This window comes from Lolium rigidum, chromosome 5, assembly GCF_022539505.1.
Source record: "Lolium rigidum isolate FL_2022 chromosome 5, APGP_CSIRO_Lrig_0.1, whole genome shotgun sequence".
Lineage (NCBI taxonomy): Eukaryota > Viridiplantae > Streptophyta > Magnoliopsida > Poales > Poaceae > Lolium > Lolium rigidum.
Window position 1 is genome coordinate 191,783,793 of NC_061512.1, and position 15,824 is coordinate 191,799,616.

The window sequence follows — 15,824 nt, forward strand, 5'->3', positions numbered from 1 at the left end:
GACTCGTGATCTAGCCGAAGTGTTGAGTTCGGAAGGCTCCGCCGGCGAATGTAACAGTGCTTTTTGCTCGGAGTTTGCTTGGATCGGTGGTATTCGGTCGTGCGCACCCATGCTTTTATTCCGACCGATTGGTTCCGGAGGGAGCGGCGCGAAGCTCTTTTTACGTGTTGACATCAAGTGACTATGGATCCATGATGAAAGTCGGAAGAAGAGAAGTTCATGAAGGCCGGAGGGAGGACTAGCTAAGAGAGGTTCAAGTCTCCGCGCTGTTGAGGGACTTGCTTGGTGTTCCGGGCTTCACGGCGGCGGTATGAAAGTGGGGGCGACAACACGGGTGAAGTTCGAGTCCTACCTTTTAGGGTGAAAACCCAAGGTCGTGCCTTAACCGGTTGTGCCTGGCAATGATCTTGTTGGAGGCATTGTTTTGAGAGCGGGGACTATCTTCAGGGTGAAAACCTAAGATCGTTGATCGGGCGACGATGGTGTTAGCGCACTGTTCCCTTGTTGGAGGCGTTGTTTTTGGAGATTCTGTATTTCAGGTGTTGTTTTGGCGATGGATGTATTGCTGTTGTTAGGCCGAGATACTGTGGCGGGACTTTTGTTTTTTAGTTTTCTTTTCTTTTTTTGCTGTGTGCATCCGTAGTGCCATTAGGGTGGTGTTGCAGAGGCTGGGTGTAATTGGTATCGTTTTGATATTAATATATTCCCTTTATCAAAAAAAAAAAACTAGCTCGGCATTCTTAAACTTCTGGGAATGTTAGTTTTCCTTTTGTTGCCACGGGTTGTATCCGAGAAACACTTCCCAATGATTTAATTTGGTCAATAAAGTGCCGTTCCCCCTAAAAAAAAACTGAAAGATTGCATCTAACTATTAGTAGGAGTGTATCTATCTTGACAGATGGGTTTACGGCCTTCGAATCATCTCAAAGTTCTTTGGCAAAAAAAAAGAATCATCTCAAAGTAAATTCTTGCCGTCGAACTCAGTGAGCTCGACGTGCGCGACGGTGCCGGCATCGATGCAGTTCATGGACAGCGCGACCTCGCCGGGGTTCCCCCGCTTGTAGAAGGACGTGATCCCGCAGACCTTGCGGAAGATGTGCTTGGCGGTGCCGGTGCCGAAGGAACTCCTCGGAGCCGTCCCGGAGCCTGAACCTGGCATTGGGCACGGTGAAGTAGGTGATCCCACGCATGGCGCAGTTGGAGCAGTTGCAGGTCCCCGCCGCCACGCTCGCCGGCGCCTCCGCCTCCCACCGCACGCGCCTGCAGTGGCACCCGCCGCTGTGGACGACGACAAGGTTGGATGAAACTAGCAGGCTGCTGTGGCCTGTCGTCAGCCTGTGGGAGCGGCAGAAGTCAGAAGAAGATGATAGAAATGAATTGCTGTTGATCCAGCTTTGTGGTTAGGTGTTTTTATGCTGGAGACTGAAGCTTTTCTTCCACTTCAACATGGACCGCTGTTCGGAATATGTGCTGATGACTGATTTTCCGGCACGTCTCCTCTGATTTCTGAAGTGCGTCAGTGAAGATTTCACGTTATTATCAGGAGGAGAGTTGAAAAACCCAACCTAAACTAGCCCAGTTATGGGCCCAGTGCCCCACTAGCATCCAGGCAGGCCTTCTCTACTTTCCCAAAATCGTTAAAAAAAGGCGATCTTCGAAGACAATTCGCGCCGCACGCGACAAGTGGCGCGCTGTGGTGCCTAAAAATTCCTAGAAAATAATCTCCCTGCTCACCACGTGTCGCAAGGGGAAGCAATGAGGGATGAGAGAAGACAGGGTAACTTGTGTCAAACTGTAAACTAACCTCTTGCATTTTTTTTTTGCACAAAAGCTGTGCGAAGGCTACACCACAAGGGTTCTCCTTTGCTTCAACGGTAATATTAAGCATACCAAATAGTGATACCAAATAGTGATGTGATCAGCCTCACAGGAGACAGTTTCGCGGATAAGAAGAGCACGATGGATTCCGCTACAGTATCTCGGGTCGTAAATCGCTTGATTGCAGCCGTTAGATGGAAAATGTAGGGTGGATGGGAGGTCATGGCACACCGTGCCATGCTGTTTGAATGTCACCGAATCCACACGCCACTGACTGGGTTGTGTCAGTTTTTCCCTTTTTTCCTAGATTCGGGTTTTCGAAACGAAATATCTTGAGAACCGTAAATCCAAATTACGAACCGTTTTCACTTTTGAGATCCTCGCGTCGAGATCTTCGAAACTAGATCCCATGTTGATAGGTTTGGAGATATTTTTTCCGTACTTCCAATAGTAGTATGATTATACTTGTGGTGTGTACCTAACTGTATTCGTGTTTCAACTGATAAGTATTTCTGTTTTTAGTGTGTTTGGTGCAGTTTTTCCCTTTACTCGGTAACTGTAGTTGTCCGTGTGTTACCTGTACTTACTCGTGTGGGGACTGTACTCGCTCGTGTGTGCGACTGTACTTTTGTACATGTACTTGTTCGTGTTCACGACTGTACCTGCTCGTGTGCGTGACTGTACTTCTGTGTATGTACCTGCTCGTGTGCACGACTATACTTGCTCGTGTGCGCGACTGTACTTCTCCAGTACTTGCTCGTTTGTGCGATCGTACTTACGTATCGATATTTGCTCGTGTGCGCGACTGTACGTACTTGTACTCCTACAGTTGTACTTGTACTCGTGCTCTGTATGTAACTATACTCGTGCTTTGTACACAACTGTAGTCGCGTGTTCACTGAATTGTACTCGTACTGTTTATACGTACCAATCTGATATATATCATTGCGTTTAAAAAAAACAATCAGAGCTAGCTGAATCTGAGCGATACATGTGTAGATAGAGAATTAGATATCGATGCATAACAATGGGAATTGGTTCCCGTTTATCCATTGGTTAGGTTAACCTAACCTAAAAAAGAGCCCAATGGGCCGGATGGTTAACCTGAAAAAGCTACAGGTTATTTAGGTTCGATCCTGTTTTACCAAAGGTTACCCGTCACTCCTACGAGGCGGACGAATGCGACGCCGCCGCCGCGCTCGTTGTCCGCACTGTGCCCCCGCGCTCGCCGGATGATACTCGACCGGCTCGCCACGCCACGCCCCGCGCCAGCTTGCCCGCTGATGCCGGCCAGCTCGCCCTCGCGCTCGTCGGCTGATGCTCGGCTAGCTCGCCGCGCCCCCGCGCTCGCCGGCAGATGCTCGACCAGTTCGCCGCGCTCGCTGGCTGATGCTCGACCAGCTCGCCGCGCCACCTTGCTCGCCGGCTGGTGCTCGGCCAGCTCGCGGTGCCTCCCGCTCACCCGCTAATGCTCGATTGCTTGACCAGCTGGCCGCGTCCCCACGCTCGCCGGCTGATGCTCGGCCAGCTCGCCGCACCCTGCGCTTGCCGACTCATACGAGTGACAACAAAAGCTAAGAGCCTAGGAGACATGCGTGCTAGCTCGGTTAGCACTTGCACGTGTGTCCGCTGCTTGTTGAATTGGCAAAATAGTATTGTAACATGTCTTGCAATGAAAGTTAGGCGAGTTAGATATGATTTTTTGACCGACTATTCAAGGTAGCAAGTCGAAGTTTATGAGTATTAAACATTTTGTATAATGCATTCTCATTTACCAACGATTTGTGCCATTCTACTGTTGCACAATGTTTAAAATGGTTTGAACCTTAATAACCAATGGTTAACCATTTAAACCGTATTAACCTAACGGTTAACCTTATTAACCTTTTAAACAAAACGGTTAAATAGGTTCAAATCCGAAAAATAAATGGTTAACCAAGTCCCATCTTGATACGATGCATACAAAAGCTTCTCTATGCATGCACGGCCAAGAGCTGATGCGTTGCGCGCATGCGGAACTACGGCGTACAGCGGGCGACGCGCGGGGGCGTTCGGACAAGGCGTTCGGCTTACGCGCGGGAGTCTCCAGCCGTGCGTACGTAGGCCAGCCAGACCTTCCCAGAGGTTGGTCTCTACGGAGTGATACCCGTGACAGCCAGATGCTTCATCATGTGTTCCGCACAATGCCATCCAAGGAGGCCAAACAACGTCCTATCCGACGACCAGACTATCTGGCAAGACAATTTCAAGTAAAATCCTAACAGCAGTGGCGCGCGCGTTAACCAAAACACATGATTATAATTTAGGATGTGGCGTGCAGTAACCATACTAGGCGACGATTCCAGCATGAAAACTGAAGGAAAAATAAGCCGAGTCGGCCGTAACAGAAAAAACGCTTGCTCTTGTGGAAATTATTGAGGGGACGATTGGCCGATCACAACGGCGGCGTGAATAACAGCTTTGGGTAACAGCCTGGTGATCACGAGGAGGCTGACGAATTTTGGAAGAGAGACTACCAGAAAATTATGGAAACGTCACCCGTTGCCTTAGAGAGCGATATTCTCTCTAACAAGAAAAAAGAAGAAAATATATCGATCTCTGCTTGATTCAATTCCGCGCTTAGTTGCATTACATTGGACGCGTATAAAAACCCTATGAAGCGCCCGATAATCTGCAAGGCAAACACCTAACCAATCACTTGTGAGAAACATAGTAACATCGGCATCACTTGTCAGAAACACAAGGGATCCCGGCCCCTTCCACTTAATGGAACGCCACGCTAGCTTCGCTGTCCCGAGAGTCTGCATCCGTATCCCCGACCAGCTGCAGCTGCCGGCGACGCCGTTCGAGCCGCAGAAGGCCACGATGACACCTCGCGTCCGCTCCGGCGCCGACGACCCTAACGTGGCACCACCGGAGCACCAACTCACGGTGCTGGCCATGCAGCTCGCGGTACTGGAGAAGGCCGTGAGCCGCCTCGGCACGCTGGCCTTCATCTGGGCGACGGTCGTCCTGCTCGGCGGCTTCGCCATCAAGCTCAGCTGCACCGACTTCTGGTGCATCACCGTGTTGCTGCTCACCGAGGGCGCCCGCATCCAGGGCCGCAGCCACGAGCTGGAGTGGCACCAGAGGGCGACCTGCCTCTCGGCCGTGTCGCAGGCCGTCGGACACGTCCTCTGCCTGCTGCAGCTGCTCTCCGCGTCCGTGTGCGCCGCCGTCTCCCTCATCCGCCTCGTCACCCAGCGCTACGGCATCGACGGCGGCAACCCGTGGACAAACCGCCGCGCCGCGCTCGACATATTCTACGGGCTGGCCCTCGCGGAGTCGCTGCTCTTCCTGGTCGAGAAGGCGCTCTGGCAGTGGAGGGTGGGGCACCACCGCCTCCTCGAGCGCGTCGCCAAGGAGTGCCACCTTAGCGGCACCGCCCTCGGCGTCGTCGCCGTCCACCGCTTCTTCTACGACTCCTACTCCCGAGGCCTTAACGGGAGCATCTTCGACGGCCTCCACATGAACCTCGTCTGCTACGCCGACGGAATGCTCACCGCGGGCTCCCACGACGAGCAGAGCCTCGGGGTCAGCATCCTCGTCGCCCTCGCCGAGTCCGACCGTTTTGCCGACTCCACGCTCCGCAAGATCGGCATGTCCGCCTCCACCATCGAGCAGCTCATCCAGATGCTCAGCTGGAAGAACACGTCCGAGATTGAAGTGCGCAGATCGGCCGCCGTGGTCGTCTCCATGCTCACCGGGAGGAAGATCATCGCCCTCCGTCTCACCGGCATCCCCGGGGCGATCGAGTGCGTCGCGTCTCTGCTGTACGCAGACCTCGAAGAGCTCAACCTTCTCGGCCTCACCATCCTCAGCAAGATGGCGAACGACCACGACAACTGCGACAAGATCGGCAAGACCAGGAATCTCCTTGACAAAATCATCTCCTACTGTAGCATCGCCAGCGGGGGGCAGGCGGCACCGACCAGTATGCGGCTCAAGGTAGTCAAGCAGGCGCTCCTCGTCGTAAACAGGCTGGCGGGTACGACGGGGGCCACCGGGAAACTTCTCCGGCGGGAGCTATCTGACATCGTCTTCACGGTGAGCAACGTCAGGGAGGTGTTGCAACAGCGCGAGGGGAAGATCCAGTCCAAGCTACACCAGCTCGCAATAGAGATACTGACGAGCCTCGCCATCGATAAGGAGGCGAGGGAGACGATAGGCGGGACTGGGGGCGTGGTGAGAGAGCTGGTCGCCATATTTCTGCCTGGAAAGGACAAGGTGAGGGGGAACAGCGGACAGACGAACGCGATCCGGATCGAGGCCGGCAAGGCGCTGGCGATGCTTGCGCTGGAGAGCAGGGGCAACTGCGGCGCCATCATAATGGCTTGCGGCGGTGGCGTGGAGCAGCTGGTGGAGGCTCTAAGTGACCCCGTCATCATCATCGGCGCCGCCAGGATCCTGCGCAACCTCTGCACCTACGTCGGGGACGAGTGTCAACATCCCCTCAGAGGAGTCGCCGCCAGCGCCACCAAGGTACTTTCAAACCACACATATATATCTGCACATAGCGGCAAAGTTTTAAATAGCACGCTATACTCGCTAACCATATGTGCAGTTTTAAAGCTAAACATAATTTCCCACTAATAGCTTGCTAAATAGCGATAGAACGTTAGTTGGGCAAGAAAATAGTGCCTGCCAGATCCAAAAATTCCAAGATTTGAATTTTAAAAGCAGACATTTGTATAGTTGTTTGTATAATTGACCTAGTTATGTAATATACACTTACTCGCTCCTTTTATTGCAACAATCATCACGATTGTTCAGCATAGACATTTGTATAGTTGTTTGTATAATTGAATTATTGAATTTATGTCGATATTCTTTCGATGATATGGATAAATTGTGCCTAAATTTATTTTAATTAAAAAAACACTAAATGGCTTAGCTTTGCTCTAGCGAAGCTATAGCTTTCCTAGTGTGTGGTAATGCCATGGCTAAGAAGCATAGCTCCCTATTTTAAACTTTAATATAGCCATATAAAAGCATCTAGTATATCTCATTCTTTTGATGACATCACTGATGATGACCGTCTTGCTTAGGTGTTGAGTACCATCATGGTAGAGAAGACGAAGATCCTGAACATCTTTCTAGGCCTCGCTGCACAGATGCTTCGGTTCATGGAGCCTGGAGACCTCCGGGCAAGCCTGGCCACAGCGAGGGTGACGAAACAGCGCTGGCGCGAACTCTCTTGCAAATCCCGAGGAGTATAGCGTTCCGTGCATGGCCGTGCCTCGGATCCGCCGATACACCATTGAACTTGTTGTTGCCATGATGCGATTGGACACACGATACATGGCCCTGTTCGTGGAAAGTGGGATGGAAGGGGACCTAAAGCGCATTGCTGACACCACATCAGAGATTGAGTGTTTCAATGCGTTCTCTGGGAGCGTCGGGCACAGCCGTCGCGCTGTTAGTGTTTGCTCGCTCATCAAGTCAGCAATGGAGTTAATGAAGCAGCCTTGAAATCCTCAATTTGACTAGCACATGCATGCATAGAATCATATATTTTCTTTCCCGCTGTGATTAATTTAGTCGTGGTGTGTAATCTTATATTTGTTGATATTGTGTAGTACATATACATGTATTTCAATTAAAGCGTTTTGATTTCGTTGCAGACAACTATATCATGTAAAAATCAAACTACAAAACTGTCTAAGCTATGGAAATCTAGTTATTTGGTTTATCATTTTGGGTCCTGCCATTATCGTGAGGATCCCTGGAAGGTGCAAGCGAAGACATGAACTAGAAAACCACAAGGGAGCGAGGTTTCCATTGTTTCTATACTTTCGTCTTTAGTTGTGTGTTTTGTCGCGATATGTGCATTCTAAGTATGCAAAATCTGGGGGTAAACTCTCTATACTGATGTTTTTGGATAAAAGGCCTAGTTTATATCAAGATATACAATCATAAAGTATATATCCAGTTTGTGTACAACAAGGATGCAAAGTGGAAAAAGAAAGAAATAAAGAAGATAGAGAACTCATAAGGCAGATAAATATGTCGTGCTTGGTGGTAGGTAAGCACGGCACTAGGTAATTTCACGGTTGAGCAAGAGAGGCATTGTAAGCGACGTTAAAAGTTAGGCCGAACTAGGAAATGGCCAAGCACGTCCCGTCGACTTGTCAACAATGTCTCGCTGACAAGTGTGGTACATCCCTATCGAGTCATGCATTGTTTTTAAATGGTCGCTTGTGCATACACAGCCCAAATAGCTGGCCACACTAGTTGGGGCCCATAAACAAACCGTAATCACCACTTGCTAGCCACATTCGTTATATAATACAGAGAACACTTAGCCACGCCTGCCCATTCTGTACTCCCCTCTTCTCAGTATGCTTCTGCACTCACAGTTATCGACTCCCACTAGCTAAGACTAACCCTAGATAGGAAAATTAGATCTCACCAATTCCTATCTATGTTACTAACTTCCATCTCCCCTCTTGTCATGACAAGGGGATGAAGCCGAAGTTGGAGACCTAAAGGCTGTCATGTCGGATATTATGTCCCGATCTCGGCTCATCACCCGTGTTGTTGTCATCCACCTTCGTTTCCGATTCTAAAGTATGGTTTTAGTTTCTTATATAAAATATAATGTGTTGCATCTTGTTCTTTCACCTCCACATGCGTTCTTGATTCTAATCGATTTGTTATCACTTTCAAACCAAGCATGCTCAGAGGATGGCGGGAATTTGCATCCAAAGGCAGCGATGTCTTCCATAGTTCCTATATTGGACACACATCACCCAAACCGTCGGCCATCTTTGACCTGTGCAGCCGGCGCGGCTCCCAATCGGTGCCCCCGACCTCACCGTTGTCCGGGCATGGGTTGTGCCTCCACCTCCACATCCCTCGCCGGAGCAAGGCTCGCTTACCTCCTGTTGCACGCGCGTACAACCGCTCATCTGGTACCCCCTATGTTCGCGATCCCGTTCCTCCCACTCCTAGGTACACGCACAGTCGCTCCTGCAGCACGTCCTATGCTTGTGGTCCCGTTCCTCCTGCGCTGTTGGTGACGTGCACAACCGCTCCTCCGGTACCTCCTATGCTCGAGGTCCCGTTCCTCCCCGATGCATGTAAAATGTATACATGAACTTTATAGTTTATTTCCACTTATTCCCTCATATTTTCATTGCATATAATGTTACTTGCATGTTTTACATTGCTTTTGTGGATTTTCCGAAGATCTCCTTTTTTTTGGCTATAACTATGTGATGTCTACGGGTGCTTCTATTCTTGTAGACAGTGTTGGGCCTCCAAGAGCAAAGGTTTGTAGAACAGCAGCAAGTTTCCCTTAAGTGGATCACCCAAGGTTTATCGAACTAAGGGAGGAAGAGGTCAAAGATATCCCTCTCAAGCAACCCTGCAATCACGATACAAGAAGTCTCTTGTGTCCCCAACACACCTAATAGGTGCACTAGTTCGGCGAAGAGATAGTGAAATACAGGTGGTATGAATAAATGCGAGCAGTAGCAACGGCGCCAGAAAAGTGCTTGCTGGCGTGCAGTTGATGGTAGTAATATTGCAGGAAGTATAGATGCAGTAAAACAGTAAAGAAGCAGCGATAGCAGTATTTAGGAACAAGGCCTAGGGATCATACTTTCACTAGTGGACACTCTCAACATTGATCACATAACAGAATAAATAGATAGATGCTAGACTCTACACCCTCTTGTTGGATGATGAACACCACTAACTGTGTAGGATTACACGAACCCTCAATGCCGGAGTTAACAAGCTCCACAATATTCAATGTTCATATCCTATATAACTAAGAAGTTCATCCCCACTAAAAGTATTTCTCTCAACATGCAAGGTGTCCACCTCATCAGGCCCACCACATCACCCTCCTCATGTCCACCTCATCCCATGCATGCAATGTGGGCTGCCCAGTCCATTCGGAGAATTTAGCTATTGGATGTCCTATGCCACCTTCATCTTAATAATCTACCTTTAGTTATGCGTGGGTTACTATTTTGACGTTTGGGATACACAGAAGATCAATCATCAGGTCCTCTCCGCCCCTTTGTATGGCCGGACCTGCACCATATTAATTACCTTGCCATTGATTTATCTTCCCTTCCTAGAAACATGATATATACCCCTTGCCATCTTTGCCTCACATCCCTTCCACAGTTCCACACCCGTCGCTTCGCATCGATGGCATCGAGCCATTGTCTTCTCCTCCTTGGCTTCAAGGCAGCCTGTTGTCTCCCGCACCGCCCTCTCCATTTACTAATCTACCAAATTAGATAGGGCCTGGAATCAGCTGCTGCAAGCTCAACTTAAGCATCGCCGTGGTGATCGGGAAGAGAAGCGCCGCATCGAGTTCTGTTGTCATATGCCATGCAGAGAGACATCTACGACATGGTCAATCTGACCGGATACACTGACGGTCCGGATGAGAAGTTTATTTCCTTTCGGCCGCGAGATGCTACTTTTGAATCAGATGTACTCCATATATTTTCTGAACCAAGATCCTGAAGCAGTAGAGGATGGAGATGCTATCCTCCATGGAGGTAACTAACTTTCCCACTCTCTTTTTTGCAGGATTGGATTAATTTTGCTTGGGTTTTAATCCTGTAATTGTGAGCAGAGGACATCTCCAATGTCGTCCTTTACTCTCGCACTTAGTTCGAATTGGGCACTTGTCATCTGAATATGTATCACAATTTGCTGGCAGAATTAGATGGTCCCTCTCCTATATTGATGTTCTCGGTTCTCAATTCTAATTTTTATGCGATAATCAGCCTGAGTATTTCTCTCCTACAGTCTGTTTGTTCGTGGAAATCATCTGCTCCGTTTACACATGCTTATGGGCTAAGCCAACTGCACCAGACTTCTCAGATATTAATCATCTTTAAATCCTTGTCAGGTTCCTATGTGATTCTCCTTTCTACATATGTTAGATTGGATCTGGCCGGAGGCAGACACTCATAGAACTAAATGATGAAGTTGAGGCTTTTCTTGAAATGATTACTTTCTGATTGTTTTTATAGCAGAAGAACTTGAAACATCTAAAATCCAGTGCTCGAGCCTGTTTGTGAAAATACAATATGTTCATCGTCTCCTATTATATGGCTCCTACTCATCATACCCTTTCTATTTATGTGATTCTGAGTGTTCCTCTTGACTCATTATTTTGCATGCGCAAGGTGGAGTGCTTTCACCGGAATGCAAACAAATAAGATGGCCCTGGTAACAAGCTGTAAGGATCTACATATTTTTATTCCGTATTCTCTCAATGTGGAGTGTTTTCACTGGAATGCAAAAAAATAAGATGGACCGTGTAACAATTAATCTGTAAGGATCTGTATTCTCTTCAAGGTCTCCACGTAAAGCTGCACACCCTCCTGAAAATGTCCTACAAATGGAAGTCCGGCATGGTCATTTGGAGTTACATCACTTACTTGCTTTCTTTTCTTCTAGAAATATTTACCACCTTCATTTTATAGACGACATGTATATCATTTCACGCCTGAATGGTCTTTTGAACTTGGTTCGATCCATTACAATTACTGTCTTAGCTTATTTGTATTCTTCATTTGATCCAAAGGAAGATATGTATATCGGTCAAAACCCTCACGATTTTTCTTTGCACGAGCAATCATAATTTTATTTTCTTATCTTATATTTTTGCTACTTATGTAAAAGGGATTATTTTAAAAATGAAGCAATGATCTTAACAATACGTTCCGCTGCAACGCGCGGGGTATCATCTAGTTTAAATAACCTTAGAGTGCATAACAGATCAACATAACCAAACCAAGTACTAACATAGCATGCACACTGTCACCTTCACACTACGAAAGGAGGAATAGATCACATCAATATTATCATAGCAATAGTTAACTTCATAATCTACAAGAGATCACATTCATAGCCTACGCAAAGTACTACACGATGCACACAGGCCCGTCGATGGCCATGATCGAAGTGATCGATCGAACATGGCCCCCGATTTCAAGAGGCCCCCAAATTCCTGTAGCTTCGTTTTTGTTTCCTCTGTTGTTTGCTAGTGTGGCCCAAGCCCAGAAGGTCACGATAAATTCCCAAAAGAAAAAAAAGCTCTTGTCGATCAGTTCCCAGTTGATTCGTCTCCTGAATCCTGATCGTTTCCTTTCGCTCGGCGATCGTTTTTCTTTCCGCCTGGTGCACGTTGTTAACTCGTGCTTTAGTTAAAATAAATAGAGAGGCGAACAATGCAAGCCATGAGCTTGCAAAGTTGGCCAGAACCCAGGGTAGGAATGAGGCGTGGATTGGTGTTTGCCCGCCTGACATTAGTGTGGTGATTGAACATGATTGTAACCCTGTGATCAATTAATGAAATCTCTTTTCCCCGCAAAAAAAAAAAAACTCGTGCCGGCGCTGCTGGTCCTTGCCGGCGTGCCCCTCTCCTGTCCGCCGTTCGAGCCTGCTTGTTGTTGTTTGGATCAGGTTCATCATCAGACACTAGGTCCTGACTCCCGTGAGGTTCAGTGGTCAAGGTCTCAAATCACAAAGAATCAAGGTAAGATCGCTCATCACTGCGAGCCTCCTGCCTGCAACTCGTGGACCTAGTAAAGTAGTCATGTTAAATTATTTTGTCAATTTATTAATTTGTGAAACAGGTTACTCCCTCTGTCCCGCTTCATAGGACTTGCGTGTATTTCTAGATCCTAAATTTTACATGATAATACAAGATATATTTTACAAAATATGTATCACTACAAAGCTTATATGTTTTAATTTCTAGTGATATAATTTTTGTGTTGTAGAATTGCTATTACGTTGGCCAAATTAAGAACCCAGAGATACACTTAAGCCATATGAACTGTGGCGGAGGTAGTAAATCATTAGTAAAACAAAGTGTCTATATGATAATGCTGAAAAGAAGAAGAAAAGACACAGATTAGATGCAAAAGGCGACTCTCGAAATGGTGTTCAAGATAGATTTGCAGTGAACGAGTCTCAAATAAATTCTGAAATCAAACTCCAGTTGCTAATGTTGATTGAAGATTAATTATAAATTAGACATGATTGAAGATATTATTTCAAGAAACACTAGAGAGATGGTGCTTTTTGGTAGAGCTTGAGGTTCGTTTTACTACTTTAGTGCTATATGTACTCTTTTAGAATGAATATTTGATATATTTTTGAATATTGTACAGGATAGCATATTCTAAAATGCATGATTTCACTTTACTAGTTGCTGAGTTTTGAAATAAAATAAGGCCTTATTTTATAAGTCGCACCGGGGCCCCAAAAACGTGGAGACGGGGCTGGATGCACACACTGTCACCATTACACCGTGTAGGAGGAATAAACTACTTTAATAACATCACTAGAGTAGCACACAGATAAATTGTGATACAAAACACATTGCAATCATAAAGAGATATAAATAAGCACTTCACTATGCCATTCATAACAGTGAATAAGTATTCTGTGAAATATAGGCTAAGAGACTCACACGGTGCACACACTGTCACCTTTACACACGTGGGACAAGGAGTCTCCGGAGATCACATAAGTAAAATCCACTTGACTAGCATAATGACATCTAGATTACAAGCATCATCATATGAATCTCAATCATGTAAGGCAGCTCATGAGATTATTGTATTGAAGCACATGGGAGAGAGATGAACCATATAGCTACCGGTACAGCCCCGAGCCTCGATGGAGAACTACTCCATCCTCATGGGAGACAACAGCGTTGATGAAGATGGCGGTGGTGTCGATGGAGGAGCCTTCCGGGGGCACTTCCCCGTCCCGGCGGCGTGCCGGAACAGAGACTCCTGTCCCCAGATCTTGGCTTCGCGATGGCGGCGGCTCTGGAAGGTTTCTCGTACCGTGGCTTTTTCGTACTGGGGGTTTCGCGACGAAGACTATATGTAGGCGGAAGGGCAGGTCAGGGGGCCACACGAGGGCCCCACACAACAGGCCGGCGCGGCCAAGGCTTGGGCCGCGCCGCCCTAGTGTGGCGCCACCTCGTGGCCCTGACTTCGTAAGTCTTCCGGTCTTCTGGAAGCTTCGTGGAAAAATAGGCCCCTGGGCGTTGATTTCGTCCAATTCCGAGAATATTTCCTTACTAGGATTTCTGAAACCAAAAATAGCAGAAAACAGCAACTGGCTCTTCGGCATCTCGTTAATAGGTTAGTGCCGGAAAATGCATAAATATGACATAAAGTATGCATAAAACATGTAGATATCATCAATAATGTGGCATGGAACATAAGATATTATCGATACGTCGGAGACGTATCACTATGCAGAACATGAATTCCTTGTTTTGTTTATTTTAGAATTTCAGGGACCTATAAAAAGTCAAATGGACATGCACTTTTTCGAGGATCAATATTTCGTGAAGGAGGACAACATGGAGCTTTGGATGCAAGCAACAAACAGAGGCCCGGAGATGAAAAGAGGATATGTGGCGCGGCCCAAGACCTAGACCACGCCACCTGGTACCTTTTTTCCCTCAACCGTCCGATTCGCCTCGATCTTTTGGCCACAGACTGGTTTTGACCTAAAAACGCCTATATATAGGTCCCCTATGCGTATCACAAACATAAGGAGGCGGATATTGAAAACACATAAACAAAGAGTCAGCATGCCGTCGGCGGTGGAGATCAGAGGGGGGAACACTGCCGGAATCCCCTCAGGTGGACTCCACCCAACTCCGGTGAGGTCATCATCAACATCTTCATCAACATCTTCATCAACACCCTCAGCACTATCTTCATCTACCCTTTGTAATCTCTTGGCAAACATGATGTGTGAGGCAATATATCTATCGTTTTCCCAAGATGTATTGTACCTCTATGCCTTTGCTTGAGTAGTGACTTTTTCTTGGCAATTGTGATATAATTTGTTGATGGTGACATATAAGTATTTTTTTTATCTTCTATGATGATCTCTTGCATGAGTGGATCTAGGACAAAATCGAGGGAAATGTGTTAAGCTGGAAAAATCTTCTTTCTAAGTGAGGGTAAATGACTATTTAGATTAGAATATTACAAAGAGTATGCAAATTGAGTGGGGGCAGCTGCGCCCCTTAGCATATACACTAGATCCGTCCATGATCTCTTGTACTGATATATAAGTGCACACATATGTTGGGGAATGCAATGAGGTTGTCACCGTTGCATGATAGGAGGAGGGACGGATGGAGATTGACAGAAACCACATCCCAAGTCTTAGATATTATGTTATATTAATTCATGGTTAGTGAATGGGGGGTATAAATATGGGGATCTTTAAACTTACAATGGTTGTTGGACTTTATGTCTTAATAATTCCTTTGTTTGCTCATACATATGGCCTTATGATCAATCACTAGTGTTGTGTTTGCTCATATCTATGGCTGCATCTATCTATGACTCCTCTCTAGAAGAAACACTGAAAATACTATCAACTGTGCTTCATTAATAATGACAACCATACAAATGAATCAAAAAATTGCATGAACAATTACTCCCTTGAGTTACTTCACCTTGTTCCACTCCACCTCACAACCTTTACTTTACTTGCACTAGTTTTACTTCCTATAATTATTTTTAGTACTTTACAGTTTTCTATTTGCTAGTAGAAATCCCTTTACACAAACTCCAATCCATTGCTTTGCACGAAGGGCCATATAAGTGGGTTATAGGTCTTTAGAAAATAGATAATTACATTCAGCTCCTCGTGGATTCAACACTCAAATACTTATCAAATTGTATTACAGTGATCCCCTGCATTTCGGGGTTATCACTCCCCTTCTAGCGACGCAAGCCTCAGAGAAGACACCCGGCGACATACACTACAAGAAAAGTTCTGATAGACAACGTCTCAAAATCGTCCGCTAAGGGGTGATGTACAACGTCTCAAAATCGTCCGCTAAGGGGTATTTTTCGCCGCCCACGGGCCTAACCCGGCGATATGGGTTCATAGGTGGAACCGCGTCGGCAAAGTCCAACGACGTTTTTTTCGGTCCG

At 46.9% G+C, this 15,824-nt stretch overlaps 2 pseudogenes; one reads left to right on the top strand and one right to left on the bottom strand.

The window, feature by feature from the left end:
• Positions 1-955: 955 nt before the first annotated feature.
• On the bottom strand, positions 956-2,042 carry LOC124656883 (annotated as a pseudogene).
• Positions 2,043-4,584: 2,542 nt separating this feature from the next.
• LOC124656884 lies at positions 4,585-7,329 on the top strand (annotated as a pseudogene).
• Positions 7,330-15,824: the final 8,495 nt, after the last annotated feature.